Here is a 27,807-nt window from a genome sequence, read left to right on the forward strand (position 1 = left end):
TCAAGCAACAGGGATGGAAATGATTACTTCCAAGTGGACTGAAGCTTTAAAGACTGAAGGAGTCTTGTGGTGGGAACACCACTACCCAGACACACCAACAGAATCCAATACCATTCTCTCATTTGGACAGATGTCCAGCCAAATAATGTGCGTGTAAAACTGTGACCCATCCTTTAAGAGCTCACACATCCACACACACCACATTCTCTTCTGCAGATCTCCCATGTTTCATCCTATCCGCTCTGCCCGCGTTGTGTTTGTCGAGCTCTCAGGCCCAAAGCCGTTATTACCTCCTGAAATGACAACTCATTTCCACGAATGTAATCCTTTCCTTTGCCTGTCTGAAGCTCTAAAGTAAACACAGTCTCCTCTTCTGAAAGCACAGCGGAAGAAGGGTAGAGGGACGCTACTTCAAATTTACAAAAGACACTCACAAAGGGAAAGCAGACCCCAGGAGTGGGATGATAAAGACCAAGAGTATTTGAAGTGAATTATGCCAATGAACTGCAGTCTGTATAGATAAACTGTAAAAAGTAAACACTGCTGTAAGGACTTCACTCAAGTAACTGAAGATCAACTGCACCGAAACAGTTGCATTTGGGTTTTTTCCCTCATCATTAATTTTTTATATATAGAGTCACAACAAGCAAGCACAAATTCTCTATTTACAATATTATATTTTAATACGTTAGTGATATTGAGCTGAGATTGACTTGATTGGAGCCGTCTTTTCTCTATTTCATTAACTGATTTAGACATTATTTTTTTCCCTAACAACATCAGACAATGCTAGTAATTATTACCTGATTTATGTCACAAAGAACAAAACTCTACATGGAAATCAGTATCTTTTTTTCATTTTTAAACCCAAGAGACTAAGGATGGGCAATTTTAAAGGCTTGGTTACCTAATGAACCTACCTATTGAAAGGACTAGATGTGGTGCAGTGCTACTACTCATTTGTATATAAACAAACAATAGAGCCAAAAGTAAATGAACATAAAAATATTGTATTTGTCAATATTTTTAAGTAGTTTCTCTTGAGAATTTCAAACCACAACTGTTGTAACTTTCTTTGGCTTCCATCTCTGAGGTGGTAATGGTAACATCTATGTAAACCAAAGCACAGACAAAAAGTAAACATCGTCAGTAAATATGAAAAACAAACACTTTTTTAAAATCGGCAACTTTGAAGCAGTTACCAGTTTCAAATGTGTACTTTTCCAACTTTCTGTAGTGGTAGATGTGCTGTAGTGCTGCACCGGCTTGACTGTAAACATGGAGGGTAGAAAAACTAAATTTTGGAAGAAAACATGTACTTATTTTTTAATGTTGCTTTCAGGAAATTTAACCTAGTACCTTTCTAACTTTATGTAAAAGCTAGATGTGCTGATATACCATTGACTGAAAAACAGGAAATAGAGAAACATTTATAAATCATGTATTTACCTGCATTGTGCAAGGAATATCTCAAGGGAGTTTTCAGTTGCTTCTCATCAATGTTACGCCCTGTTCTTGCCTCCTCTACAACAGAAACAATGTTCTTTTAAGCTTCTTTATTTTTCAGAGGGAAATTTCTATTTGCTACATCTGTCATCCACTGCAAGGGGGTGGCTACAGCCTCCCACTTACAAAATAACATGTTGGATCACTACATTGCAAAGGAAAGGGCGAAATTAGATTTATTTTATTACAAATTTTAAGATCAAAGAGAGACATTATCTCCATTGCCTGTGTTCAAAGATGATGCATCATGCATATACCACGCACAAACCTATGCAAAACTGCCCCTGTTTCCCAGATGCACATTCACAGGCATTAAAGAAAAAAAACAATAAAATTAAAAATCAAAAGCTTACCGTTCACCAGCCAACCCAGCAATCCATCCCTCACTCTCAGCCACATCATATGTGACTGCTTTAATCGCAGGCCAATCACTGCTAGGTCACAATTAATAAAAGCCACAACAGACGCAAATAAACAAGTCCAAATTGCTGCCTTAATCGAATGATGCAAACATCAGTGAGTTACAAAAGTTCACCGCCGCCACTGACAATTTCCTAATTGTATTCACTCATTCATGGGAATTTTATTAACATGGAGCGGATGTCTTCTGCCCTTCCACTGTCACAGCACTAGGGATCTAATTTCATTATTTTCCACAAGATTTGCTTGACTACCGCTGCCATGCTAGTGGCGCACCGTGGCCAGATGTTTTTGCTATTTAAATGAGAAAGCAAAGCCTGTTGGGTAAACATAATTAAAGAAAGTTGGAAGCTTTCAGCATGTTTTTTTAAACTTCTTTCCTTTCTTGCCCTCTCTCTGTCTTCTTGTTTCTCCTCCTACATCCTTCTCCATTTCTTAACTTTAGTTCATTAGACATTTCAATTAACATCAGAGCCGTATGTTTCTCTAAGCTGGGGCAGAAGGGTGATTTACAAAGAAGAGCGGGACACAGTGGACAACACACACTAAACAGAGAGAGAGAAAGAATGTTAAAGTTGCCTACTCATGCATATATGCAAAGTTTGGAAAGAAGTGCATCTGATATATGCATCAGGAAAGAAGTGGATGACAAACAGGTTACAGGTTGTTATTTTAAACATGGTGTAAAATGTGGTCTCATCTTTTTCAGCATCATCACCAGATCTTTTCTACCTGTGCACAGGATGAATCCAAACAGTGTTGACCTGTTGCCTCCTCATTGTGTCAGTTTATTAAAATCATCACCCACTGCAACTCAATCATGCACGCATTAATGTCCATGCCTGCCGCATGCTAAGTAACAGCAAATAAGGAAGGGTGGGAGGCTAAATTAAATCACTTATATCAAAGTACTAATCGGACAGCTTCACTTTACAGGGAAAAAGTGTCTGCTCCTCTTTGGTTTACATCTATTTGTGTTTTACATAACCAAAGAAATTCTAATTTTAGACAAAGATAACTCACGCAAATAAAGAATGCAATTTCTAAATAATTATGTTAATTAGCAAAGGAGCAGAGCTAACCAAACCAACTTCTCTTGTTTTAATTTTAAAAGTAATTTTTGCTTAAAACACAAATTAACAATGATAAAGCAATTTTTTTGGACAGTTGAGTTCAATTCCACTTGTCACATTACCTAAACAGAAGTGGTCTGACAACATGAAGTAGGCTAAAAGATTTCACAAAGCAAAGCGTCATGTGCATATCACAAGCATTTGGATTACAAAGCCATTTCTGAGGTTTCAGGATTCCAGCAATTCCTAATAACTCATCCAAATAAGGATGAGCTTATTACAACAGCTGATGTTGTAATAAGAAGTGAACTGCAATATGTGAGCACCTGTTGTAATGACATGCAGACGTTTTATTGCAACTTTTTAGATGTAAAGTAGCCATTTTGGGTTTCAAATTGTCTATTTAAAATTTCAAACTTATTACAATATTAAACTTTAAAATTCCAATTTCACTTGCTCACCTGATGACCAAAGCTTAAAATCTGCAGGGATTTCTGATAGCCAGATTGTAAGACTACTCACACTCACCCTGCTGTGGCATAAACGTAACCCAAAACCCCCAAAAAACTTACAGTCAGGTTGGCTATGAGCATGTTGAAACACAACATATGTCATTTTTCAATTAGAAGGTTTTGTGGTTTGGCCATAGTTACTTCTGTTAATTGAAAATGCAGCAGAATGAAACAACAGTAGCGTGACGGTTGTTTTGCACCCATAGGAAATAGCTCAAAAAGTTACAACAAGAGGCAGCTAATGTTGTAGTCATTCAATATTTTGACCAATGCATATCGCCTACCTCTGTTAATACAGGGAAAAAAATGCATTAACTTGTTAAAAAGGGTGTCCTTTATTTTATAGCCAAACTCACCCCGGCACCTTAGGTCCAGCTGTTCAAAGCTTGGGTTCATTTTAGGATGCTCTTCTTCTCCGGTGTGATTTTGTTGCCGTTGTCTCATTTATGAAAGCTTTCAATCGAACTACCAAAGGTAGAAGCATTTATTTACTCCATTTGATCGAAAACACCCCATTCTCTGCATGCATTACAGCCCTGCGTGGCGGGGCTTGATGGCTGAAATATGCTCTGGGTGCTCTAGCCACACAAGCACTTTTTTAGCATGCAGTGCGCGGCACATTTGATACCCTTTAGTGCACACGAACTGAGTAGCTGTCAAAAATACAACAGGCATCTCAAGTAATTATGCAGATTTATGCAAAACATTAACAAGAAGAATTAAAGGCACAAATGAGGTGGCTACACTTGAATTGTTAAGATTATGAATAATTACCATGAATCTTTTTGCTCTTAATATAACTTGTTTTTGATAAACAAAGCCTTAATTATTGGAATACTTTGGAGGATTCCGGTGACCTTCATTAATCTTAGACAACAAGTCTCCGGTGAGACTTGAGATGAGGCCTTAACACACACATACACACATGCAGGGGCACCCCCATGTCCACCCCCACCCCCATGCAGGGTAAATACACATGCATGGAAGCATGTATGCTAACTAGCCACTTCAGCCCGGAAGGAAGCACACCGACAGGTAGATCTTCTAGTTAAGCCAAGCGAGTTCCTCATGCTCCCTGGTGTGCCCAGGTATGGTGAGCCAATGAGGACAGATGCACACAAACACACCCCTACAAAGACTCACACTTAAAACCGGTACTCCCATTATAATTTGCTGCACCGTGTATTTCAGTAATCAGAATTACATCTCCATTTCTTCCCCTTTCCACCTTCTAACTTTGGACAACATTCCAGTGAGATACTGTGCATTGAGCATGCTTCTCAATATGGTCTAATATTAAAGGCTTGATGAGCAAGATAAAAATACAAAAGGCTCTCAAACTGTGAGTTTCTGTGAGTAAAAAAAGACCCTAAAATAATGTAATTTTTTATAGCTAACCTTCATGGAACATATTGCAACTCCAACTTTGACTGAGGTTCTACAACTCTGAATAAGTGACAAAATTTCCCTTGTGTCATCATATTTACATGATTTGCTTGGCTAATAATGTTAGGTTGAGTGTAATTATGTCTGTTTAGGACAATAAGCAATGACTCTGCATCAGTATGATGGGTTGACAGGCAGACCTGTTCCCATGGGGACCCGGCACCCAGGGGTCCTGTCAATCATATTGCTGTTGATTGCTTTTGTTTTAGCTGACAGATTGTTTCTATTTCCTCTTAAAGATGCCGTGGTTCTGCAGAGCGACAGTTCACCTTCATCAGCATCCAGTCTGAACGTCACTGGGCGTAATCGAAGGCACTAGGGTTATTACAAGAGCTTCCCATATAAAAGCTATACAATATCTCTTCTCAATGTCAAGCCTGTCTTGGGAAGCACCATCTAATTGCTGTAACAGTGTAAGCTATTATTAGGAGCCCTGGATATAAGGATTAGTTCTTTATGCATGACATACCTAATACACCTTTACTGTGTGAGAGAGAGTAAAAATAATGATACATGTAATGAGATGTTTACATATTTTTACTATGCTGATTGACAAGACAAATTTAACTAAACTTATTTAACATTTGGGTTTTACAGGCTCTAGACTGACAAGAAGATGCTTGCTCGATATCAAAACAATGCTTTGCTTCTATAAACCAGACTTTCTAACACATTATAGGAATTTGGTATTGTATAAATGTATATTTTCTTTGTCCGGTGCAATAATGTGCAGTGCTGCACAGATCAAAACGATGACATAATTTCTCTAACATTTACAGTGAAGTACCTCCTGCTGATCCATAACAGATTCATCTCTCTCTCAATAGCTTGATGAAAGAACCTGTGCATTTGGACAAAGGTTCATGTCCAAACTCAGGCGGCGCCGATATCCTGCTGACAGGTACATCTGTCTAAACACTCAGCGTGGAGAGCACCTGTACTGTTTTTGGAGCACTAGGTTAGTGCTCTTAAATGCTGTCAAAAACTATGTCTCCGCAATGACATCTATTTGAAGACAAAAGTTGACATGGACTCATGACTGTACATTTTTTAAAAATCATATCGCCCTTGGAAATCCTCATGCCAATATACAACTTTGCACTGGAGATCCAGGGCTGCAGTTGTTTAAATCTCCTTACATATTGTATGTAATGATCTATGCAAATGGTCAATAATTAATAACAAAAACATTTCCTACTTTAGCAACTAAAAGCTCCTCCACCCCTCACCCCCATATTTCTGTTTGATTTTCACTGCTGCATTTTAAGTCCACACTGGCATTAATGTGGACAAATGAGCTGAGATTAATAAATTGAAACTGGTAATAAAGATGGGCTATGATATGTTTTTATTGCACTGCAACAGATTCTTTACCCACTATGGTTGTTTAGATTAGAAATTAACAAACTCATGCTTCTTTTCTTATTGTTATTCTCTAGTGTAGGTCACAATATATTTGTCATTTTTCACAATGAGAGATGCACTGAAATAAAATCATATTTAAGCATCAGACATGGTTGACACTATAGCTTTCTCTGCATATGTTTTCTTAGACACCACCACTGGACCAAACCAAGGCTTGATGAGATGATAGGTCCACATATCAGACTTGTGTGACTGCTCTGCTGGCCTCACAAACAGCATCTTGAACAGTAATTCTCTGCTGCTGTATTGATCATGAAAGCACAGTATCCTTCATCTTGATGAGACCAAAACAAGCCAATATGCTTTCAAATGCTTTACTGCCCTCTAGAAAACATCAATGAAGCAATATTGGCCCAGTTTACATAAAAGAGCAAAGGATGTGAGAGGAGAAAAAACCAAAGGAAAGGATGTTGGTAAGTTGTTAGTCAAGAAAGCCAGGTTTATCATTTCCATTTTATGTTCCCACCACCCGTGTGGATCAATGGGGAAGAAGTTCATTTAGTCTGACATCAATATCATGGAGCAGTTTGCTCCCTAGAACACTTTTTTTCCTGGAAGGAGACCCCAGCCTGAGAGTTGAGCAAGAACTTTGCGTTTCAAGCTCAGTTTGCTCAGACTCACCCTTCCACAATGGTCCCAACAGCTCCTGATAACCAGTCTGCCTGTGGGGCCAAAAAATAAACCTGCATCTTTAAGCTCCCTCAAGCATTCACAAGGTATAGCAAAAAGGGAGGTATTTTCTTGCAAACAGAATTTAAGGAATGTTATATCTTTCCTTAAGTTAATTCTGGTCATCTAACAATCCTAAAAACTAGGAGATTTTGTGCTTTTGCCATTGGTCATCATCCATCAAAGCTAGATCTCTGGAATACAAAATCGTGTAAACTGACCTGAGCTGTGGGTCTATCCAGTCCTCCAAACGTATCATTCTTGTCTGCTTCTCTAACAATATGGTAGTTTGTGTTTTTACAAAATGCCATTCTGCTTCCATTGTAGAAACAGCCCATACAACCGACCAACCACAGCATCCAACACAGTCAACTCATTGGACCAGAAAACGTCATTGTGCATTATGTTTATTGTTACACTAATATGATGATGGGCTTAACTCTGCCTCCCCAGTGAGAGTCCAACTGGTGGTGCAAACACTTCCTGAATATGTCAGTCTGAACTGCACTGGCCTGTCCTCTACCGTTCAGTCATTAAAGGTCTTTACAAAACATTTATTTAAAACTCTGTAGCTGGTTGTATTTTCTCCTAAAATGAAGGCATGTTTAAAATATGTGAATAACTTTCCAAGACATTAAAGTTAAATGAAGGACCAGTGAGTGACAGTTGTTGATCATATTAAAGTAGCCACCAAGTCATCAACTTGGTTCTGTGACTACACCCTTAATGGCTACAGGGTTTCCTTTAAGCCCTACAGAACACATCTCAGCTCAGACCTGACTTGAAAGTTTGTTGTTAGAGGGGATTAACCTCATGCTGGAGCTGAAAGATGATTTTAAAAAATCAGGGAAAGACTAATGACCTCTCCTGAGCGGTTTGGGAAAATCTTTATTCCCTTTGTAGTCAACTTCAAGAACTCTTCAGAACCTTTTCTCACTTCCTGCTACACAGAAAAATCCTAAATGCCCCAGTGTTGGAATTTGGAGGTAACTGGGGGGTGTAAATGCCTTTGGAGGTTGGTATTGCCCTCGCCAGCAGCTTTCTGCATCTTCCCCCTATAACCCGAGCCTTTAGGAGACTAGAATGAGAGAAAGATAGTCTGAATCAAAGTGCTCAAGGGTAGCCCCAACTTCTCACTAGGAACTCTGACCTCCTCACCAGGAAGGGGGTGGGTTGGTGGTCGTTGAGGACGCCTGTGGAGGAATAGATCTTGGAGGGGTTGGAACTTGGCAAGGAACTTTGAGTGTGCTAAAGGTGCTTACAGGAAATCATGCCCCAAGACAGGGGAAAAGCCAATGGCAGCCAGTGAATAATCTTGGTGGGGTTGATGTGCCAATAGATTCACTTCCTAGTCCAGCATAAGGATTCAAATGAGTGGTAGTAAAATGACTACAATTATGCAATAATATAACATTCTTCAAACAGCAAAATAACATGAAAGGTTAAATTAGCTAAAAGTAAAAAGTCTGTTCAGTAACTTAGAAAATATACAATATTTAATCATTTAATTGGTTTCAACAGCTAATTGAATCAGACTCAAAACTGTGAAAAAACCAAATGTGATTGCCTAGAACTCTTAGCAATAGGCTAAATTCTATTAAAACTGAATATATTTTTTCTTACAAACATGATACGTTTCACAATCAAAACAGAGGTTCTCAGTGACACAGCAGATTAGCATAAAAAACATAAAGATCTACCTTTCTTCCAAAAATACTGTATGTAATAATATCAATAACTCAGACCAGTGTCAAAATTAAATATTGATGAAAACTGGTTAGTTTAAACTAGGTTAAAGTGACTCTAAAATGGTTCTTACAGAACAGGAAATGTTATTTTTATTCTCCTAAATAATAATATATATTTTTTGCCCATTTACAAGAAGTGAGTGAGTTTTAACATGATACATACTCATGGCTTTATGTTTGGCTGTGTCTTTTTTTTTTGGAGCTACTGCTAGCTAAAATATTTTCTATTTCAAAAACTAATAGTATTTTTCCCATAGTCCCCTCTAATCTACCATATATGTAGGGAAGGACATGCATTACATTAAAGTTTATGCTTTTAAGCAGATATGCAAAGCCGATTTCACATTTCTGCAACCAGCCTGGTTAAAGAAAAGTCATTCATCAAATATAACCTATAATAAACATATCGCTTCATATCTTGCCCTGCTTAATTAACATCATTGGCACAAGTATAAACAATGATTTTCTTAACACAGTTTGATTTTTACACTGCTGCACTGCAAATCCTACATGAGATAAACTTGCATACACGGTCTAATCATGACTACTTGCACCCCACAATTTAATCCACAGAGGGTCAGAAATATGTTCACAGGCTCAAACATTTACATAATTCACTTCTAATATTTAGTTGAATATCCTCTAGCAAGTTGCAGGGAAACAAACACACTTTTGTAGCCGTCAACAAACATCTGCTATTGTCCAAAAATATCCTAATTTGTTAAGACTGGAGCCATTCCAGAAGTTTATTGAGCCTAAAACATTTTTTGATGTGTGTTGGGACACCTGTTTAAATGGGAATTTCACCACGTCAGTCTAATTTAATTTTAAATTCACTTTGCTATGGAAAGTAACACTGGTATATTATATACAGCATATTCCAGTTTATTGCAGCCTTGCTTCCTGGGTTGTTCTTATGCATTTTGATCTATTGCTTGAGTTAGGTGAATGAATCTTTGCCCAATTTGGATGTCCCAAATGGACAATGATCCCAAACACACATCAAAAAAGGCTTGAATAGGGATAAAGAAGGCTAATTTTACTGAAGCACATGAACTATGGTTAAATGCAGCTCCATTTCCAGAAATTAATCATTTTAAAGGATTTGTACTATTTCTCCTAAAAAGCATGGACCTTAATAATGAAAAGATAAGTCAAAGGAAGATGTATACAATTGCTCTAAAATTATGCATTATGCATAATTAATGCATTAATTGCATTAAAAATTATGCATTTTAAATGCATAATTTAACATTTGTGTGGAATAGAGAAAATCAGCATTAAATTCACACTTGAGAACCAAATATTGAAAAGCATTAATTTAAAAATAATTAATAAAATGCTTAATAATGCTTACCATGTATTATTCAAAGAACCTTTCATGAGCACTGAGCCAAACAACCAACCCAAAGTCCACTGTGTAACCACAGAGGCGTATGTGCAACATATTGCACAGATTCTGACCATGCCAGTTCCTAATTAGGCCTAAGTGAAGTGTTGTTGTTGTCTTTGTGCCCTCCCTCCGCCTTCTCCTGCAGTTACCTGTTTCAACATGGACTCCAGAAGATGCTGCCAATCCTGCTGCCATTTGGGCTGCATTGTGTTTGTGACACAAACACACACACGCACACACACACAGCAAGATGAGCCTGCCCCCACCTCCAGGCAAACAGATGTCCTCCCCCCGCCTCTTCCTCAGTTAGCTAGGAAGTCTGCATTTACACCCCAGTGCACACACACAAACATATGAGGCTGCACGGATGTTCACAAAAGAAATGAAGTCCTTGGTTGGTCTCTGCTGTTCACACTTGTGATTAGTTTTCCTCACATGTGACAGAAATCTCGTTCGTAGTTTTACTACAAGGACACAGCGTCGTAACACATAATTGAAGTTTGTCACATTTGCAAAGACAAAAAAAAAGAAAAAACTTCCTGACATACACCTGAGACCATTTTTGTTTCATTTGTTCCCTCCTTGTCTATTTTTGGAGCAACGTGTGACCAGCATTAGCACGGATCAGGCAATAAAAATGCCTGCAAGCAACCAACATTTGATTTCTTCAGTCACATTCTCTGTCAAAACTTGAAAAGCATGTTGATTTTTTTTTTATCATTTTCACTCCATGCTCATGTCATCTCAACACTGCTGTCAGCTTGCTGCAGTGTGAGACGGAGGTCACATCCCAAAATAGACAAAAGTGTCTCTTGGATTCTCGTAAGATGGACATTTTGCAAAATGTGCATTTACTTGGGTCACATGGCCAAAACTTAAAACAGATGCAAATCTGGAATTTTTTCCATTTTTAATATCTGTAGGAGTGTTAATGCTCCTCACACTGTGTGATTTTATTCCATCATTGCATAAAGTGTGTGAGTGTGAGTAAAAAAAAAAAAAAAAGATGATGCATTTGTGAGAGAGGCTCGACCTGACAAATGTATTCACAGCCAAAATTCATGTAAAACACCAGTAACTATCTCCTCCTGCTTTTAAAAAGGTTCGGATGATTCGGGATAATGATGCAAATTTCAGCTTTATTATGGATATTCTATCCCCTTTTTTCCACCCAGCACCCCAGTTTGGACTAAGAAAAGGGATGAAAGGGAGAAAATCAGGCGTTTCTCCCAGGGACTCTAGCATAATTTTATGAAACTCATAATACGAGAACAGTTCGCCCACGGTTTTCCTTTAATTCTTCACTTCTTAACTGTGTCATCAAAGACAGAGGGGTTGTTTTACAATTTTAAATCAACAAACATTACAAGAATTTAGTTTATACTTTCTAGATGAAAAAGGAAGGCTGATGTCTTAAGCAGAAATCTGAACGCGTACAGTGCCTTGCAAAATTAAATGAACGTTTTTGTATTTTTTTCATGTGGCAACCACAAATTCCAGTGTATTTTATATGAAATGTTTGTGATAGAACAACACAAAATACAGTATAATGGTGAATGGAAGGGAAAATATACACACTTTTTCACATTACTTGGCAAATAAAACCCTGAGAAGTGTAGGATTCATTTGAATTCAGGCCCTATGAATGGATTGTGGAACAACTTTTCACTGCAAAAAGTTTTTCATTGTTCGTCTCCACCAAGACAAGAGACTGAACTTTTGCCCATTCCCCTTTACACAGTCTTCCCAGAGATTCTTAATTATATTTACATTGAGCATATTCATATATTTAGGTATGAATATGCTTGGATTTAAACCCTTTCATTGTAGAGCTGGATAAAGAAGTAGGTTCACTGCCTCTATTAGGTGTTATTTTTGCAGGAATACCTTGTGTTTAGCTCCCATTTTCCCATCAATCTCCCTTTCTCATGTGAATAAATGTCTTCCCACAGGCTGATGATGCAATCACAATGTTTCACCATGGGATGGTTTAGTCAGGGTGCTGTGTGGATGTAGTTTCCCCCAAAACACAGCATTTTGAACATGGAACAATAGTTCGATTATTTGAGAAGAACAATTCTTCCATGTCTAATCTCCCATTCAAATGGAACTTTCTATAAACAAGCGCTTATTGTTGTCATTTTACAAAGACCTAGGGGCCACAAATAAACATTTAAATAGCTAAAATAAGCAAAGATGTGAGATTCCTAAAAAAGTGCTTATAACTTCCTTTTTCATGTTTCCAAACATAAAATATTTCCTATTATGCAATAATACACACAGTAGAAGCTACCTTTGAACTACCACAGAAGTTAGCATTTATAATCTCCTTTTCTCTGTTCTTTGGGTTACAGCCAATCAGCATCAAGGAAAATGATTGAGGCTCCTGGATTGGCTGTCTTCAAAACACCAGCCAATGTTGTGTTAAGATGCATTGCACTTTGGCATTTCAGCTCCCTAAGCTTCATTTCCTAATATTTTAGATATACTCTACAAAATAAATAAATAAATCAACAAATTTTCAGGAGGATGCCCCACAAATAATTTGGAGTTACATTCCACATAAGAATCCATGAAACAGGTGAATCCGTGAATACTGGCCAGCAAGTAGGTGGGGGCTACTGTACATTTAAACACTTTTCGTCTGCAATTCTGGCAATAGAGACAAGAAGCATGTGAATGAAAGCAGATGAACTGTGGATTCAACCATATTAAAATGACTTCATGTAAACACAGAGAATGAAAAATAAAAACAGCACAATGAGCAACACATTTTTGACTTATTTTGCATAGTTTGGATACAGCTCTGCACACCTTTGTGCCACAAAAAATGTGAAAAATTTCTAAATGATTTTGGAATCTGCTCATCTTTCTTCAATCGTCACCTAAAAAGTGGCAACTGTATTTTTACGTTTAACAGCTCAAGAACCCATTTGATTCAGTCTCACAACCCCTGAAATAAATACGTTAAAACATCTGTCAGGGAGAACGAGAAGGTGACAGAAAACAAGGAAAGAATGAGGTAAAAAGAATGTGGTGCAACAGGCACACATAATCACAAGTTCCCCGTAATGTGCACGCATTCACCCATTGGACGAACATCTTTCACTTTATTAGCATGACAAAGAGCACAATCATTTCGGATATGCCTGAGTGCTGTTTTCATTAACTTTCCAATGAGTTATTAACAAAAAGTGTCAGGAATGCTGCGAATGCTGCAGGCTTTGGCCAAAAGAAAAGAAATACTGAGAAATTAAACAAAAAGCCATACAAAAATGTGTAAACCAAAGAAAGAAATGTCACATTAAAAAATATATTAATGGGCAAGTCAATGAGGTGATGGTTTGACAAGTAAATAGAGGTTAATAGGCTGGCAGTTTTGTAGCACTGGATTCCATTCCAAATAAAGTATATCCAATTAATTGTGACATCCAGTATTTCAACTCATTAAACTGAGCTATCTTTTTGCATCCATCAGTCAGAGAAACGATTGAAGGTTACACATGGTTATTGAGATGTTAAACAGATTCTACATAGCAAATCTATTTAGAACACAAAAGCAAGCATTTACAGAAAATGGCCATACTTTGTATTGGGTACTATGTGTAATTAAGAACCTTATTTGTTGTTGAGGCTTTCATTATTTAGCACTTATGTTCTGTTTCATTCAGAAATTAAATGTTACAGTTACTGTAGTTTCATAGATGCAACAGCTGTAGTTTTGCAGCCAGTTTTCTATAAATTTGACTGGTCAAAGCCAATTTCTGCCAATTCTACTAGGGAATAGGCAATTCATGCATTGCGTTTATCATCTGGGAAAAAAATTCATATCAATAAATTTTAATTTGTTTTACCAAATCTAACTGTGTGTTTAGTCTGCATCATATATTAATTACCGATAGTTCTATGGAAACATCAAAAATTGAAGTTATTTAAAATTCTGACCAATTTCAGCCAATTCTTTGTTCTTTTAAAATGCAGTAAAATAGTGCTGAATTTATGATTGTTTTAGATCAAGATGCTAAACATTTTTGTTTTACTGAGGTGGGATGCATTTCTTTAATGTCTCTCAAAATATGTGCTCATGCCAGTGGAAAAGGTTGCTGTTTTGCAGTAGCAACAGTGCGTTGCAAATGTATTCAGACCCCTTGAATCTTTTTCAAATGTTGTCAGGTAATGAACATCATTGTATTTATGTACAAGTCTATTGTAGTAAAACATTTTCCAAATGTTTTCCAGATGAAAAAACATAAAAAATCAAGAGTGGTGTGCATTTGTATTCATCCCCCTTTTACACTTTCACCCCTAAAATAATACATTTTCTTTGGAAGTCACTTCATTGGCAAATAGTTTCTATCAATGTAATTTAATCTCAGTGTGAATCCAGCAGTTATGTGAAGACCCTTAGAGGTCTGTTGGTGAGCAAACAGCAACAAGAATACCAAAACAATTAACCATCTCCACAGTGAAACATGCTGGTGAAAGCAGCATCATGCTGTGGTTTACTTTCAGAACAACTATTATAAGCCTTCATCCAGAGCTACAGTGGATTGATATCAATCAAACATCTATACATTAGAATGGCCTACAGCGAAATCTATGTTGAGAGTGTAAAAATCTCAGTTTTTGCAAAAATCTCAAATTCAGTGCAAAGTTGATATACACTTCCCAGACATATAAGTATGAAAACTGTAACTTAACATGCATTTTCATTTCAGTAAATACTTAAAATTGAAAGGAGTGTGAGATCAATATGTGGAGAACTTAGCATGAAATCTAGCAAAATAGGGTGCATACAAATAAAGAGAGAAAAAGAAAAATGGATGAATACAGTAAGAGCTTTAACCACAAGGAACCATAAATGTGTCTTAGAAGTGTATTGCTTGGAACCACACTGACTGTGATATACTTTAAAAGGATTTTTGTGTTGCTGTTTTTGGCTGTGGTGGTGTAACCGCTCATTCCTCAATCCTGAAGGCCTGCTATTAGGTTCTACTATCATCAACTTCACAGTTGTACTAGAAAAAAAAGCACATCTAACAACTATATAACAAAAAATCTGTCCCCCATTGAAGTGATAAAACAGCCTCACTCTCTTCTACCGCCTTTGAAAGAACACCTCCAGTGAAAATAAGCTCAACAGTGTAATTTAGCGAGCCCTATAAATCAATCCTGGTGAGTCCACATATTTCTGTGAGGGGAGAATTTATATGTTTAATTACCGAGCGCAGGTGCCAGGCCCTGGCTTTACTCATTACAGAAAGATATATGAATGGCAGAAAGAACCCGGATAGCGCAGGACAAAAAGTGAGGACAACGTAATTAGCTAGCTCTTATTTAATGGGACCCTTCCTCAAGTCGTTCGTGGCTCCCTCCGCGGCTCCTCGTCCATATGCTTCAATTCAGAAGTCATTTCAGAAATCACTAGTGGCAGGTAGCAGAGCAGCAATTAACAGTGGCAGAGAATGGGATCGGCAGGGATTGAAAATGAAGTGTTAAACACAGCGATAGTTGATTGTCCAGCTTTACATCGCCCCCTCCCTCCGCCCCTTCTTTCCTGTTTCTGTCTCCAAAGGATTGTTCCAGAAAGGTGAAAAGCTAAACAAGAGGATTCCCCAATGAGTGGGTCTGGGATGCAAATGCCTTTGGCCATGAAGAGGCTTAGGATGGTTTTGGCCATATCACCGTGTATACGGCCAAATTGAGTGTTTATCCTCCCATGGTCTGTAAGTGGACTTGGCTGTAAATTTGGCTTAGCCTGTAGAGAAGCAAGTGTATGCTGTTTTATTTAGCTTGATGGTACCTGTGCTATATGTTGAGGTTGGCTGAAGATATTAGCTTCTACACAGTCAGTGTGCCAGGCACACAGAGCCGAGCCAAGGACCTGTACTGACCATTAACACAAAACATTCTCTGCTTTCCCTATCATGGGTTTAAATGAGCAAAGAAGAGTAGAAAGTAAATAAATTCAAAATATTAAAAAGGTTTGTTTTTTATGAAAAAGTGATCTATCTGAAGTGATTAGAAGTAGTTATTTTCCATATGATTTATCACTATGGAGAAACTATGGTCTTCTTTTCTTCGCAGTTCTGGTTTTAGTTCATTGCTTTAGTTCTTTAAGGTTTATAGACTTCTTTTCTGCAAAGCTCAATCAAGTTACCAACACAACATTTCAATCAGCTTAAGATCTGGATATTAGCTGAGCCATGGTAACATCTTGATGTTCTTTTTTCAGCCATTTCCTTGTGGATTTGTTGCTGTGTTTGGTATTATTTCCATGCTACTTATACAGTTTGGATCAACCTTCACAAAGCCTCAAATTTGACTCTTGAATAGTTGGTGTCTGCAAATTGCCCAGATCCTATAGCTAGAAAAGATGCCCGAATTGTCACCGCTCCACTACCATGTTCCAGGGGGTTTCATTTAAATAAAACTTTGAAAACCCAAGTCAAGCTGCCATATTCCGAAAGGGGTAAAGACAACCTCTGTTTCAAACTTGTCTGTCATTTTCCAACCTACCCTGTCATTCATTTTACCATTTAATATGCTAACTGAGGTTTGTAGAGTCTAAGATAGAGCTCTTAGCTTTTTGTCATTCCTCTGGGCATTGCATAGTCTGAACTTGGGCTAAATATGCTAAAACATTCACTACTGAAAAGATTTCCACTCAAGGAAAACAAGTGCAATTTAAATTGTTTGGAAATGTTCTTATAACCCTTCTCACATTGACTGGCAGTAACTCATTGCTGATGTCCTTCCTGCTTGGCACTGGGCTCAAACACACCTGTATTCTCTAAACCAATGGCAGCAGCAGGAAGTGTACAATTTGTGTCTTTTATTGATAAATGTGTAGTCATTTAAACTCTTAACTGATAAGAAAAACAAGAAAGCAATACACCATGATACACCTCTCATGACCAACCCTGACAAATAAACAGCGAAAGAAAAACCCCAGAAGACAGGCTTTGACTCCTATTTACCCAGTTTATAAACTCAGAAACATATCCAGTAGTGAGCTGGTCCATCCCACCCGGAGGCGTTGTTTGGCCAACACTAAGCCGTGGGACCCTCACTGGACACCACTTGGCTGCTCCTGAACTCTCTGCACTCGCCGTCTGGCCACAGGCTTGTTGCAATTGGCAGGCCGTGTGCTCCATGTTCCTTGGCAACTGCCCACTCTTGAGTTCATAGCTTTTGACCTGCATGTTGAGAGGATCGCTTGGCTCTCGCTGAGCCGTATAAACATTGGAGCGTGTTAGCCGAGGGCAGTTTGGCCAGAGCATTAAAACACCTGATGTTCTTAATCTGTCTTGGAGCCAGTTACAGTGACTGTCCTTTGGCAGCGTCAAAACCGTGTTAGACTCCATGTGGGCAATAATGTAGCATTACCCTGAATTAACACAAGCAAATAAGTAACAAGTGTCGGCATATCTTCTTTATGAAATCTTTATTAGTCTTCGTTTCAGTGTCATTATACTGTTTATGGCCAAAAATGAACTTTTTTGTTGTTTTTCTTTCCACAGACAAACAGCTATATTTTTTCTTAAGCTTAAAGTTAAACCGGTCTGAAAACACATGATCTACGCTACTTACATCCAAGGATCAGTGTTATTATTTTAGTACACAACCCCTTAAAATTGTAGGAGCTAGCGGAATAATAAGTAATCTCTCAGAAAGGGTTTTAGTGTGTTTAGGTGAATGAGAGCTAAACGGGCTGGTCAGAGTATTTCAGAAAATGCTGATTAATTGTATTTTCACGTGGAACAAAGAGTGTGGATAAAGATGCAATAAGGACCTGCATATTTATTGTCTGGCTACCTAATTGAAAGTTTTCTGTTGACAGTTCATCTGAGAAATTGAAGTGTTTTTTTTTTTGAGGGAATCAGAGTAATACTCCTGGTCGGAACTCCAGCAGAGATTGCCACATTTAACCTGAGTAATTTCTAAATTTATCCTATCAAACTATGTTTTCAAACATTATCAAACAAAAAAAACATTGTTTCAGATTTCAAATCTGAAATCTGAAAGCAATGTTTTTTGTCACACGTCGTCACTCACTCACAGAGAAACTGGGCTCACTGCGGAGCACTTTTAAATCCCTCAGCACGGTGCTGGTTTGCTATATCTCTGAGCTGAAACAGAGAAGAGTTCTCCCAAATTCCCCACCAAAAAAAAAAATCCAAATTCCAAACTCAACGTTAAGCTGTAGACTGATTTTCTTATTAGGTAATCATATTGTTATGTAATTAAATCCAAGTTTGGGATTCTTGGTGCCTAACTAATACTCTTTTTTTCTTTAACACTTTCTAATGTACTTGCTTTTAGACTTGCAAACAATGTAAGCTACAGGCCTTAGAACATTGAAAGGGAGAACTTTCAAGAATGATGAAATATTCCCTTCATTGCACACTCTCCCTCTCAAATATGCACGTCTTTCGTCTGCTGCTGGTTTGATGCTCATTACTTATATGGCCCACAATTCTAACTTGCATTTGCATTTTTCTAAATATTTATTTTTGCGACTTAGCACATTAAAGGCATTTCTCAACGTTAAGCTAAAATTAAAGGCATTTCTACTGCTCTGTTCTATGGCATTAAGCTTATAATTGTTGCATCTTAAATGGTAACTGATGTGGTAAACAATCAAGATTAGGGTCCTTGGGAGAATAAGCAGCATTTTAGATTTCAGTAAAGCCAATTAAGTTAAATAAAAACCACACTAAAGTGAATTGTTAATCTTGTTTATCGAATCAATAAAATATAGATGACTTAAACAGAGTAAGAAAAATATTTGAACTCATTAAGGTCTTCCAATAACTTTCTTTCAGTGTAGAATTAATGGTATTATCTTTATTATTTACACTGCTGTTTAAATGAAGTCTAAACCATTTTAGTGTTGTAATTTAATTTATTTCAGCCCATGTACAATCAATTAGGATCTGTAAATCGCTCTTAAAAAGTTTACTCAGCTTTAACACACTCACCCACCAAGTCAATAAGGTCTGGGTCAACTAACACTGCTTCTGTATCAGACTGTGTGTGAAGGGTGACTGATAAAGTAATGGAAACAAAGCGGTGACTCTGTTCTGTGGGTAACAAACTTTGAATGTCAGCCAGCGTGACGGCCACTGACTCAGACAGACACAGGGAGGAGGGTGTGAAACGGAGACGAAGCTGGCACCGATCCCTACCTGGTTGAGAGCAGCTGGCGCTCCTCCAGTCAGAGTGCCACCCTGGCTGCCATCTCTCCTCCCAACTCGTGGCTCCGGGCCCCGTTTTCACTCACACTGAGGACACGACCAGAAAAACACCCAAATGAGACAAGAGGACGGGTCGTCACAGTCAGATCTCTGGATGAAACACAGCTTTTTATTACTGCAAGTTGGTGTGAGCGAAATATTCTCCTCATAAACAACCATACATTATCTCTAAAATAGGTCAAATGTTATAGATGGAAACAAACCTGTGAAAAAAATGATGGATGTATTGACTAAGGCATTATCAAAACTGAATTCAGTTCAGTAGTGGTTTAAGGGAGATGTACAGTGAGAACTGTTCCCATATTGAAACTCCATAGCTTTTCTTTTATCCTTCACACTTTGCACATCTCAAAGTTTTCAAGCATAAACCTGGGATTGATTTTAACTTTAACGAAGTATCAGACAAGAGCAGGCTAAATTTACTGGTTGGCATGTTTGTGCACAGAAAAATGATGTTTGGATTATGTGTATTTTATAAGTATTTTTTGAAGCAGTATCCAGTTACGGGAGATCCACCAATCAGGGTTTTCCCAGCTGACAGATTTCTGATGGCCTCTAAAGTCTAATATGCTAATTCCACCCAAGGGCTATTAACCAGAAAAACAGTACTGAAACAGTATTTTTTCTGAACTTTTTACTTTTTACAGAAAAACTGTAAAATGCTTCAAATAAACTGGTGATATACTTGAAGTACAGTAAAGTGCTTCAAGTAGATGACAGAGGTAGTAGATATGAACTTAGAGAATTACAAGAATATTGGCATTTAAGCCTTGCAGATTCAGAGTGAACCTAAGACTCTCACTTTTAATTAATTTCAGAAAAGTGAATCACCGTTTGTTTATAGGCCAATAATAAGGCATGCAAAGCTGAGAAATCGCTTGTTAGCAGCTGGGATGAAGATTTGCATCTCCAAATCTAAGACCATGGACTTCAGATGGAAAAGAGTAGAGTCCCCTCTTTGGATTGGGGGCAAGGTCGTTTTCCTGTTGGAGGAGTTTAAGTATCTTGGCTACTTGTTCATGAATGAAGGAGAAACGGAGCAGGAGATTGACAGGCAGATTGGTGTAATGACTGCAGTGACTGAGCGCTGCACTGGTCTGTTGTGGTGAAGAGAGATGAGCTCTCAGTTTAAAGTGTTCGAAGAGTTTTTTTTTTTTTTGCTTCTTGAAAGAAAAAAACATTCCTATGTTTTCTTCTATTGTCTGACTTACTGGCAGCTAAGAGAGATAGGTTAGCGGTTCTGTACTTTTTTTTGCCTTGTAGCCTCATTGTATTCATTTTAAACCTAATAGATCCTGTTTGTTCCATCAATTTATGTACTTATTTTTGTTATTTAATTAATTAGAAGTAAATAGATTGAAACATTTCATGAATGAAGATAAAAAATTAAAACAAAGTCGACTAAAGGCAAAAAGCAAATACAAGGGATAATTAAGAGGACCTGATTAAATCTTTTATTGCAAACAACTCCACACCGTATAGCCCAAGAAAACAAGTGAAAAAACAATTACCACAATAACAGTCACACATTCACAAGAACAACTGAAATAATTAAGAAAAAAAAATTAAGTTATGAGCTGAGCAGGAAAGCTCAAAGTTTAATTGAGATGAGAACAAAAGAAAGATGCAAATTCTCCAACTTGGAGTGATTTGAAACACAGGAAGTCTTTCAGGTGAACAGTTGTAAATAAAGACTAAAAATACAACCTTGATCTTTCTGCTTATAAGAGTCCAAAAAGATGTAGATCATTTGTATTTTTTTATTGAAAGCAGCAATATTAAATCCAGTTTTCCTATTCATCTTAATGTCTATCTTTCAATATCCTTTCTACTTTATCCATTATAAGTTTTAAGTTCTTTGAAAAGTAAATGAAACGGTGGGTCATTGTTATGAGACACTCACAAATGTTACATGGTGAATGTAATGTCAAGATCTGTGATATATGGTGCCAATCACTGGCTCACTTTACTCTTTAGATTTTTGGTGTCTTTATTCAGCGAGCTGCTCTGTGTCGTTCACGTCTTCCAACTGAATTTTTTTGTCTATTGTGAAGGAAGAAGAAAAGGGGGAGAAACCTTGAGCTTGTGAAGCTTTAAGAGTTGCTTCATCTGTTCCCATTGGTCTTTATTCTATCATGCTTGTAAAAACTTTCTCTAGAAAAACTCGCTTAGATGGCCTCTGGGTTTTTTCCTGGTGATTACTTTCATCAAGGAAGTTGCCAATGTTATGGGGAAATGTGAAAAGACTATTTTTATTATTTGATTTTTGCACAAACTTAACCTGTTGTGGGGAAAAAAGTGTTTTCATATGCAAAAAATACTGAAAGAGGAAACATGCTATAGAAACTACCTGCATATTTAGATCTGTAAAGCAAGAGGGAGCATGAACAAAATCTCCATTATAACCGTCACCACATCGTATGGACATCATATTATTGACAGCAATGAATCACATGCAGCACTTTTTAGGGCATGCACATTAAAATTTTTGTAGTCACCTATGAACATGCAACATGAATAGATGTGTACAATGTTTATGACAGGGAGACGACAAGGCTAAAAGAAATGGTCCCAGAATTTAATCATGTGAGGTATTTTTTAGATATTTTTAAATTTGTCCTGAAAATGTCTGAATGTCAGATTTTTATATTAGAATGATCTTGTTTTTTTTTTTATTTAGAAATTCACTATTCACTTCACTAAAATTAGAAGAATTTGTTAATCTGAAAAGTAAGCCTGCCTTTTTATATGAAATCTTGCATATGAATGAATTTTCAAGTGGAATAAAGTTTTATCTACAGCCTTAGATGTTTTCATTTCTGGGTCTCTCTCTTAATGCATTTTTCTCATTGGCTGTCTACCTTCACATGTTTGCTACAACCACTTCTGATTGGTTGATTATTATCTCATGATGACTCCGTCCCCAGAAGCTGCTTTCTTTGAAGTAATCCAAGAGATTGGATTTCCAAGATTCACACAGAAGAATACTCCACTAGACAACCAACAATTTTTATCAAAATTAATATTTAAAGGACTTTTGTTGAATACGACATTCTTTTTACACTCTTTTATTACATGGTGAGAACACCTGACTCAGCAGAACTTCTTAGTTGATTAAATTGAAACATTTAAATCTATGCCATGAATAATTTTGCTCTTAACTACATGCACTTACTCTGGATTAGCTGAGTAAGGTGAATGTTAATCTTTTGGAAAATCTGACAGAGCAGTGGGAGGTTACAGTAAATAAGAGGTTTGAAATTAGATGGAAACAATTTAGGAGCAGGATCTAACATTCTGATGCAAAATTCTGTCTTGCATGTTTTTAATAAACCTAATGCAAATGTATGAATACATTAAAACATTAAATATGTTGTCTTACACCAGTCAATGTGTAATTTTTACCTATTTTGGGAGGATTAAAATCCTATTTATGGGGTTGAATTTCCCTTACTCCCATGTGAAGCACCATACAAAATTTTTAATAAAAAGGGTTTTCTATTAGGGATGCCAATAAAAAGGTAGATCCAAATAAATATGTGTTCAGTCAAAAGTGATAAATAAGCTATTTTAAAGATTGAATTATCACAACAATACTATAGAAAAAAGTGAAACTAGCAATTCTTTAAATGATGAGAAAGGAATAGAAATGGGGGGTGGAGCAGGGTTGGGGTGGTAAAGCTCAGATGGAGGGGAAATGAATTCCCAAAACTAATCTTAGCATAATCAGGGCACTGCCCCAGTGTCCTAACCCCATCTACATGCACACATACACACAGTACAACACATAACCTCCACTGTGTGGGCGGCGTTGTTCCCATGACCCACTTAACACATCTGGGTCAGCTGTATTCAACCACCAATTTACAGACACACACACAAATCCAGCCAGGTGCATTAAGACAAATGAACCCACACATACAGAATCAGAAAAGCCGGACTGTTTTCTCCTTCCTCTGCCCAGTGAATATTGAAATCAGTCAAACGCTTGTTACTGGAGAAAGCAGCAAACCTCTGACACGTTGCTGTAATCTGATAAACTCCACTTCTGTTCAACAATTATCTGCCCCTCCACAGCCAAAAACTACCACTGCTGGTTTCTTCCTCCATTTACTCATCTCAGTGCCAAGCTGCAGAAGAAGAAGAAGAAGCAGCAGCAAGGGCCGAATGCACGGCCCCTCTTTACTGCATATAAAGAGCACTGTGAGATGAACACCTTGGAGAGCCAAAAGGTTGGCTTGCCAGTTGTACAGCTGGATGTAAACTAGTAAGTTTTGCTGCCGCACTGGGGCCTTTTTGCAGAGGCAGGAAGCAAGAAAAGGGCACATGAAGAGAGTGCTTAGGCTCTTTAAACGCAGGGGTAGCACTGGCTGCATCGCTTCCAAAAATAAAAAAAGGGAAAAAAATGAAAGAAAAAACTTTTGAAGTGTGTTTGTGTTTGAGGCGAGGGAGCAAAGGTGTGCTTTTGCGTTAGAGGCAAAAGGCAAGAGTATCCCTCCCAACTATATGTGTGTGCGTGTGCGTGTGTGTGCATGGAAGTCCCTCTTGCCAGTTTTAAAAACCATGCGTAGCCCAGGTAAATGGCACGCTGTCGTCTGTACATGCCCAGTGGCTTTTCCTTTCTCTTCACAGGGAAGAGTTCAGAGGGCCAGTTAGCACCGTTCACAGCAGACCCCGAGGCTTCAGTCAAACACACATGTACACGCAAGAAAACACCAATGTGCAGATATGCTGGAAATCATGCACAAAGATGTGTAAAGTGCACACATACACATCTGCACATGCTCACAGGCTCTTGTTAAATCATGCAGCAGCTGTACATGCATGTACACACACACATTTGCACACGCAGCTGGCCCGTGGCTAAGGCGTTCAAACAGCCGTGATATCGAAAACCAGCAGTTGGGAAAACAGTGGATTTTGCCGAGGTCCATAGCAGGTTATTGATCAAGGTTAGCTTAATGTGCAAACTGCCTGTGGGCAAGAGCCGTTCCCACTACAGATGTGTGTGTTGCTGCAGATGAGTGTGTAAAGAAAGGGCTCTGTGTCAGTGTGTGTCTGTTTATAGGTGCCAAAGTGTTGGGTTTTTTTTTTTTTACTTACCTATGCAGTAAGTTTATGAACTAGCTAGCTGGAAGCTAAAGCCAAGAACAATGTATCTTTACCCACCAACATGTTGAATTTAATCTCAACAACAGAAAATAGTTTAGATGCAGCATTATAATGGTCAGATCTGGATTTAATTTGGAAATTACATGATTTGTAAAGGGTTGGTATGTGTTGAACAGCTGCAGGAGGGTTCCAGTGAATGGATGGCTTTATCAGACGATTGTCAGAGCATCTAACAGTGAGTCATAAACAATGAATGAAGTTTTCAGAAGAGTGGGTTTCCCCAACCATACAGAAGAGCAGTGGGGGATGATTAATAATTTGGGCTTTTATTTGCAGCCACAGAACCTGGGAACATTTGCAACTATAGAGTGGATCTCACATGGATCTCAATTGGACACCATGAATAAATAAAGGTGAAAAAATTTAATTAGTAAAAGCAAAAGTACTTAAAGTGGCAGAACATTAAAATTGAGAAGGGATAATTGCCCAAATATTCAATGCCTCAACTCAAAGAATTATGAACAGAAATCTACAAAAAGAATAAATCAGAAGTAATGTAACAGATCTACTCCAACATGCTGCCACAATCTAGAAACTCTGACCAACTTCCCTTTCCCTGCTGAAGAAAAGCACAGCATGATGGTGCCACTACCATGTTTTACTGTTGACAGCCTTCACATAGTTGGTTTTGATAGCTTTTCTATTTCATGTTCCCAGCTTAAGTGGAAAGCTATGTTTTAGTTGGTCTGTAGTTATGGTATATATGCCTTGCATTTCTCGATGGTTGAAGCACTGCTCTTTCAGATGTTCAAAGCTTGAGATATTGTTTGAGTATAAAAGTCTGAGGCCTTTTCAATCAATAAAACATAAAAAAAACACAGTTTCTCTTGGGCCTGTATAACCTGTTCCTTCCCTGTAGGTTTACTTCTGTTCTAATAAATAAATCCAAAAATCCTGAATCGTGCCTACAGAAAACACAGGAGAGAATAGTGGGATTTAAAGCGCAAGGAAAAACAAAATTGTGTCATAGCAGCTGGAAATGTCTCCCTGCAGCTCATTCCTTCCTGTGCTTATGGGGATATGTTATCTCTGAAGCTTATATCCATTGAAACCAATATTAGCAGTCAGGAGAAACACAAAGATTAGATATTTTACACACACATATGGTGCAAAAATAACTGCTGCTATGAGCGGAGGCGAGTACTGGAAACTGTACTTGCAAAAATCACAGCACAGCAGATAAATATGCGACTGCCTGCTAACATGACACAGTTCCAAAACTAAAGCTGGCAAAAAAAAATGCCTTAACACTGAGCCAATATGTGCTAAAGAGACAGAATGGAGCCTACTGCTAAGTCTCCAAATGGTTCACAGGTGGAAAGCTTTTAATAGCAGCGTGCACAAGCAGCCGGGGCAGCAAAGATTCATTTCATTACAGCCTGCTGGACAAGTGAATGGTTAGAAAATCACCCTACACAGCAGGCTCAGCTCTTAATCCTCAGAAAACATAATTTCTCAATATAGCTAAAGCTGAAAACAAAAGTCAACACGGAGCTCTGCGGCTTGTGGTCTCTCAAGGATGACTTTGATATCTGTGTTTTCTTCATTTTGCCGAACACAAATTTGCCCTGAGGCTTATTCATCCAAAACCCTGAAACCACACAACTCAAACATCAAACCACAGAAAATGTACAAATGATGAACCGCCAAAATGTCCCCGCTTTACAAAAAGGCATTTCATCTGATCTGCAACTGGTTCTCTAAGGGGAGGCACACACATACACACACACACATACACACACGTATGTCCTCTCTACTTGCCTTCCACTGTCCAGTCAAAGTAATAGATGGTGAATTCTGTTGCTTACTCATGCATACAGCTGACAAATTGTCCCTCTCCGATTGTGCGGTGTGATTTGTGAGAGATGGAGCACGACAGAATGAGCTGGCAGCTCAGACCGAAGGAGGGTTGCAGAGACGCAGACAAAAACTAGTCCGAAAAGACCCATTTGAAGAAAATTATATATCTGAGGGCTTAAAGGCTACCGGAGTGCAGATGAGCTGCTTTTAAGTGTGAGTGCATGGACGTCTAGAAAAGATCAAAAGACTTGTGAGACACTTCTTCCTTTCCTCCTTTCTTTGCAATGACCTTGGTGAATCCAGCAGTATGAGCCTTTGTGTGTATGGTCTTCCAACACAAACAGCATCAACAAAAGTAACAAAAATAAATTGTGTACGCATAAGTCACAAAAGAGTGATATGATGATAAGTTTTACCTGTGAGATATCCACATAAAGTCCAACAAATCTGCTTTTAATAGTTTAATATGACCCAAATACTGACCAGTAGTTACCGCTTACAGTCCAATGGAACTCTTTAATTATTTCTGCCACTATCATCCACTGACTAAGCATTTAGTTTTAGAAGAACTTTGTCTAATTTTTAGACATTCAGATTTGTTTTCTATCAACAAGGGTTTAAAGGCAAGAGCATTCTCATAATTATGAGCAATTTCCTTGTGCAGATAACTGCAGTTAGCTCATTAAATATCCAGCCTAAGAGAGCGCTAAACCATCACTAACAAAAATTGGCAAAGAAAAGAGAATTACAATACGACAGGGTAGCAGCGGTAAAAGAGAAAGCTATCTTTTCTTCAGGACACAGCTCATTGTGGTAAGTCTATCTGAACTCTACTCCCGCTTTCCCTTTTCAAAGGATGTGCAGGAGACTGGATGGAATTTTGTAATCATAAATCTGGACTGAACTCGAGCCGTACACATTATGTATTTGTCTACGTTGTGGATAAGCAAGCGAGCTTGATATAAATGTGCTTATCTCTCTGATCAGCTCTTAAGGCCAGAGATGTGGCTGTTTTTGAGACTCGAGCAGCCGAGCCACTGACAAGGCAGCTAAACCTGGCAGAGGCAATGTTTAGAAAGAACTGCTAAGAAAGTAGAAGAAATGAAAAAGAAACAGAGTGGTTATGACTACTAGTGAAAGGAGCTTACTCAGGAAATGGAGCATTTTAGACGGGGCCAAAATGGTCGATTGGGAAGGTCGATCAGCTTTGATTCAACACAGATGTAAGGCTCTTGCACGGCTGATTTGGGTTTGATAAAACGTTTGCCTTCCTCTGCGTATTACTGTTTAAAGCTGGCTGCATATTCTTTGAACATAACATGGTGCGAGACCATGGGGGACTCTAGCAGTCAAAAAGTTCACACATGCAAAGTGCTGACTTCG

General features: G+C 38.0%; 1 long non-coding RNA gene across 5 annotated transcripts in view; it reads right to left on the reverse strand.

The window, feature by feature from the left end:
* The window catches only part of LOC102236377, a 129,364-nt gene that overhangs the window by 61,359 nt on the left and 40,198 nt on the right, over positions 1-27,807 (reverse strand). For all 5 annotated transcript variants that reach the window (XR_002752082.1, XR_002752083.1, XR_002752085.1 and 2 more), the window contains one exon: positions 19,384-19,479. This is a non-coding gene — a long non-coding RNA (uncharacterized LOC102236377). The remainder of the gene's footprint in view (positions 1-19,383; positions 19,480-27,807) is intronic.

The sequence above is a fragment of the Xiphophorus maculatus genome, chromosome 22, assembly GCF_002775205.1.
Source record: "Xiphophorus maculatus strain JP 163 A chromosome 22, X_maculatus-5.0-male, whole genome shotgun sequence".
NCBI lineage: Eukaryota > Metazoa > Chordata > Actinopteri > Cyprinodontiformes > Poeciliidae > Xiphophorus > Xiphophorus maculatus.